The sequence below is a fragment of the Vombatus ursinus genome, unplaced genomic scaffold (assembly GCF_900497805.2).
Source record: "Vombatus ursinus unplaced genomic scaffold, bare-nosed wombat genome assembly UNPS02014826.1, whole genome shotgun sequence".
Lineage (NCBI taxonomy): Eukaryota > Metazoa > Chordata > Mammalia > Diprotodontia > Vombatidae > Vombatus > Vombatus ursinus.
Window position 1 is genome coordinate 11,078,960 of NW_020954604.1, and position 6,193 is coordinate 11,085,152.

Below are 6,193 nucleotides of genomic sequence, written 5' to 3' on the forward strand. Positions count from 1 at the left end.
CTCTCTCTCTCTCTCTCTCTCTCTCTCTCTCTCTCTCTCTCTCTCTCCCTCTCTCTCTCTCTTTTGGTACATGAGATGATTAAGACGGAGCCTTGTCTTCTTCTTCTCCCACCTAGGGGCCATATGTTACATCACTCAATGTATGGTTGATTTGTCACTTCATGGCCCATACCTTCTCCTCCAGTTTCTTGAGACAAGGAGAGGACCCATATTTATAGCCTCCTAAGACTTCTTTCCCCTGGGGGGGGGGGCGGTGGGGAGGGATTGTCTGTCCAATTTGGTTGATTTGGTTATCTGATAACCCTTCTGGTAGGGGAGGGAGGAAGGATACATTTGGAAATGAAGGTGATGGGAAAAGAAAAACTAGCAATATAACTTAAAATAAAAAATAAATTCCAGTGTCTTTTTATTGCCTCTAGGATCAAATACAAACTCCTTTGTTTGTGACAGTATAACTCTTTTCTGGGATTATTTGACTTTATTTCCCTTTAAGAACTTCAGCTAAACAACTGGCCTTGCTATCTATCACACATTCCACAAATTTCCTGTCTCCATGCTTTTGCACAGGCTGTTTTTCCCATATCCAGAATGTATCCACCACCTCATGTTTGTCCCTTAGAATCTCTAGCCTCCTTTAAAATTTAGTTCAAGTGCTGTCTCCTATGTGATGCGTTTCCTGATCCTCTCAGCTGGTAGCACCTGTCTCACTAAAAGTACCTTGTAGTAACCATATAGGGCATGAAGGGCAGCTAGGAGGCACAGTGGATAGAGCTCTGGGCCTAGTGTCAGGAAAACTTACCTTCCTGAGTCTAAATCCAGTCTCAGGCACTATATATGTGACCCTGGGCAAATTGCTTAACCCTGTTTGTCTCAGTTTCCCCATCTATAAAATGAGTCAGAGAAGGAAATGGCAAACCCCTCCAGTATCTTTGACAAGAAAATCCCAAATGCGGTCACAAAGAGTCAGACAACCGAAAAAAGACTGAACAACAAACCACGTATATCTATGTATATAGGACTATATTATTTCTCTTGATAGAACCTACACTTCTTTTTTTTTTGTTTTTGTCTTTATATATTCCCAATGCCTGGCCCATAGTTATCATTTAATAAATGCTTGATGAGGGGCAGCTAGGTGGCCCAGTGGATAGAGCACTGGCCCTGAAGTCAAGAGGATCTGAGTTCAAATCGGCCTCAGACCAAACACTTGACACGTACTAGCTGTGTGACCTTGGGCAAGTCACTTAACCCCAATTGCCTCACCAAAAAATAAATAAATAAATGCTTGTTGAATGACTGACTGATTCAATGCTTGTCGATTGATCTCTTGAGACTTAAGTGATTAAGTCATGAGGCATGACTTTTACTGACAGTGTCCTCTCTATGGCACTTACTAGCTGTGTGACTGGGCAAGTCACTTAGCCTCTCTGTTTGTCTCAATTTCCTTATCTATAAAATGGGCAGGTAATGATTGCACCTACCTCCCAAAGTTATTACGAGGATCAAATGAGATAATATTGTTATATACACATTAGATATCATCATTATTATTATTGTTGCTGTTGTTGTTAATATCTATGTACACTGCTATGCACCAGTGTTTTATACAGTAACTCATCAGGTATCTAAACTTAAGCATATAGGGTTTTTTCTTAACTAAATAATGTTTTTACAGTTGGAGAAGATGTGGGAAAATTGGAACACTAATGCATTGTTGGTGGAGTTGTGAAATGATCCAACCATTTTGGAGAGCAATTTGAAACTGTGCCCAAAGGGCTATAAAAACGTGCATATTCTTTGACCCAGCAATACCACTTCTAGGGCTATATCCCAAAGAGATCACAAAAATGGGAAAAGGACCCACATGTACAAAAATCTTTATGGCAGCTCTTTCTGTGGTGGCAAAGAATTGGAAATTGAGGGGATGCCCATCAATTGGGGAATGACTGAACAAGTTGTGGTATATGAATGTAATGGAATATTATTGTGCTATAAGAAATGATGAGCAGGTGAACTTCAGAAAAAAAGAAAGACTTGTACGAACTGATGTTGAGTGAAGTGAGCTGAACCAGGAAAACATTGTACACAGTAACAGACACATTGTGCAATGACTAACTTTGATAGACTTAGCCCTTCTCAGCAATGCAACGATCTAAGACATCTCCAAAGGTCTCATGATGGAAAATGCTATCCACACCCAGAGAAAGAACTATGGAGTTTGAATGCAGATTGAAGCATGCTATTTGCTCTTTTTTTTCTTCTGTTTTGTTTTATTTCCTCTTTCTTGTGGTTCCTCCTATTGGTTCTAATTCTTCCTTACAACATGACTAATGTGAAAATATGTTTAATAGGAATGTAGAACCTATATTATAGTGCATACTATCTTGGGGAGGGAGGGGGAGAAAAATTTAAAACTCAAAAGCATATGGACGTGATTGTTGAAAACTTAAAATAAATTAATATAAAAAATATTTACAGTTCTAAATTCTTTCCCTTCCTCCACCCATTATACATATAAAGTCATGAAAAACATATTTCTGCATTATTAGGCTAAAGTTATCTTAAAGTATATTGCCCCACTTGAAAAGGGAAAACATCAGAAAAACCAACTGTTTAATTTACAACCTGAACAAATTTCTTTAAATATTGATTTTTCCCCCTGCTCTGCAATACAAGAACATTCAAGATGGAAATCCCAGATGAGCCCCACATGTGACTTCTTTGTTGTTCGATGCTGCCTCCCTTAAGTACATAGGAAGACAGTTGTCTCTATGTTGATTACTCAGCAAGGGAATATAACTCCCTCAGTGTAATATCAGAATTAACCATTAGGTGGTGCTCTTCTTGAATTACCAGTAAACCTTTTCAGTCATGCTAAGGAGCATTCAAGAAGAAACTGGCACTTTCTAATGCTGCAATATTGCTTCTTGCCACTAGAGGTCATTACAGTTTGCAAGTGCATAGGGTACTCCTCCCAACACAAAAGGCCCCTCTGCTTCAGCACTTGACTCAGAAGAAGGTTTTACGTTAAGTTCTTGATAGCCAGGTTCATTTTCATTCAAGAGCATGCACGGAATATTGCTCAAAATATTAAAATAGTAAACATACTATCTGCATCTGAGTTCCCACTCTGAAAGGCTCTTCCATTTTCTCAGGTCACTTCCCCCTGCATTCATATATTCAGACACTTAGGCATGTTGTGTTGCCATAATTTTTAATACTGGAATTAAATGCAAAGAAACATATGGACTCTTTTTCATTACACTGTTCCCCTCCCAGGATCTTCTATGAAGATGGGAAAGTTCCCAATCCATGCACACCTGCAATCAGCATTTATTGTCAGTCAAATAGGAATTTACTAAGCATCTTCTATGTCTCGGGTACTGTGCTAAGCAGTGGGGATACAAAGAGAAGCAAAAGACAGTCCCTGCCCTCCAGGAGCTCATAGTCTAACTGGGGACACAACAAGGAAACAAATACGTACAAATAAGCTACATATAGGATAAATAGGAAATGATTAACAGAAGGAAGACGTCAGATTCTAGAATTAAGAGTGGTGGGAAAGACTTCCTGTAGAGGTTGAGATTTTAGTTCAGACTTGGAGGAAACCAAGTCAGTCAGTGGATGGAATTCAGGAAGGAGAGTATTCCAGGCATGAGGTATAGAGAGAGAAAATTCACAAAGCACAGAGATGAGATGTTTTGCTCATGGAATAGCAAGGTTGAAGTCACTGTGCTGAAGAGTATGGGGTGGGGGGGCATAGGGTGTAAAGGTTGGGGTGGTTATGAAAGGCAAAACAGAGGATTTTGTATTTGACCCTAAAGGTGATAGGGAGCTACTAGAGTTTATTGAGTAGGGGGGTGTGACATGGTCAGACCTGCACTTTAGGAAAACCACTTTGATAGCTAAATGGAAGTTGTACTGGAATACAGAGAGATGGCATAGCAGGATGACCAACTAGCAGGTTGTTGCAACAGTACAGTGGGGATCTACACTAGGGTGGCATCAGTAACCGAGGAAAGAAGGAGGCATATTGAGAGACATTGCAAAAGGGAAATGGAGGGGATTTGGAAACGGATGGGATAGGGGGGGGGGGGTGGTGAGAGGCAGTGAGGAGCCAAAGATGGCATCTAGGTTGTGACCTGGAGAACTAAGATAGTGGTTCCCTTGACAATAAGAGGGAAATCTGGAATGGAGGAGGGTTTGGGGAAAAAATAATGAGTGCATGAGTTTAAGATGTCTACTGGACATCCATTTGGAGATGTCTGAAAGGCAATTGGAGATGCAAGACTGGAGGTCAGCAGGGAGTTTAGGGTAGGATAGGTAGATTTGAGAATCATCAATATAGAAATGATAATTAAGTCCATGGGTGCTGATGAACTCACCACAGAATCCTGTGGGATACCTACAGGTAGGGGGCATGATCTGGATAAGGATTCAGCAATGGAGACTAAGAAGGAGGGGTCTCATAGGTAGGAAGAGAACCAAGAGAGACCAGTGTACTGAAAACCTAGAGAGAAGAAAGGATCAAGAAGAGGGTGATCAATAATGTTGAAAGCTGCAGAGTCCCTACTATGTGCCAGACATTGTGCTAAGCACAGAACAATCCTGGGAGACTTGGGTTGACAGGATACAAAAAGAGGTAAAAAGTGGTCCTTGCCCTCAAAATCTAATGAGGGAGATAACATGCAAACAAATATATACAAGTAAGTTATATATAGTATAAATAGGAAATAATTAACATAGGGAAGGCATTAGAATTTGTTTTTTTTTCTTCTTTAAATTGGAGGCAATCAGGGTTAAATGACTTGCCCAGGGTCACACAGCTAGTAAGTGTCTAAGGTCGGATTTGAACTTAGGTCCTCCTGATTCTAGCTGCTCTATTCACTATTCCACCAAGCTGCCCCAGAATTAAAAGGTTTGGGTATAGGTTCCCTATAAAAGATAAGATTATAGTTCAGACTTAAAGGAAGCCAGGGAAGTCAGTAGGTGAAATTGCAGTAGGAGAGCATTCTAGGCATTGCGAAATTCTATGTCACAGAAAATGCCAGGAGTGGAAGGATGGAGGTCATTGTAGAAGAGGTCTGTGACAGAGAGTTTCCCATCTCCTGCCAGGACACTTATCTTTTGGCTAATCAGATCTCAATGAGTTGGGTGAAAAGCCCCAGAAGTGGAGAAGGCCATCAGGCACCTCTCTGGAGACAGCTTCCCTGGCACAGATATTGGGCCAAGGGACTAGCAGTGAATTTCTACCTTGACAGTCACAATTCCAATCTTCACAGGGGTTTTGAGGAGGTGAGGGGCCCTGGAAGAAGAGAAAGAGGAAGAGCAGAAGGACGACTTGTGGAGGGGGAAATGAATCACTCTTCCACATGCCTGATTCCCCTAAGACCTAAAGGTTTGCACTCCCTCATCCTCTGGCTCTTTGCTCATCTGGAGGCCTCCACTCCCTATAGGGCACAGGAATCAGCTCTTCTCCAGATTCTCAGTTCTTTGTGCCACCCCTCTCCCCAGCTCTTGACAGCCCCTCTTTGAAGGACCCATGTGTCCAGCCTGTTAGCAATATACAATTTCTTCATCATCCTCTTAGCACCTGCAGGACCCAGGTATCTGGCCCTCAGCCTCTCAACCCTGACCTGCCCAATCCTTGATCACCCTCTAGGACTCAGGTACTTGGCCTCCTCTCTGCTTCTCTCCCCCACCAACCACTCTGATCTTGTCCAGCCTCCTAAGTGTTCAACACTCTAGTCAACTGGCTCTTTACAATCCCTGCTCCCTCCCTCCTTCCCCTCCTCCCCACCTCAATCCCCTGGTGTCCCACCCCTACTCTCAGTTCACCTCTGTTTCCTCACTCCCAGGATCTCCCCAAACTCATAGCTTCTCCCATGGACTGTCTCTGTTCCTCCCACAGGGAAGCAAAACGCCCACCTAAAGGCAGGGGCAGGAGGGGGACGGGAGGCAGAGAGGAGGGAACCGGGAAGGAGCATCCTGGCAGAACTCTTCATCTCCTGTTTGCACTGCTTCCTCCCACACTGTGCTTGTCCTTCCAGCTCCTCTCATCCCATTCGATTCCGAAAGCCTTTCCTCAAAGTTCAGACACCAGGCCAGAGGTTTCCTACCCCGGCACCGGAGTCTGTGTTTGGGGAAGGGGTGGAGTGAGAACTGCAGTGAGAATTATTGTAAGGGTGGCTTT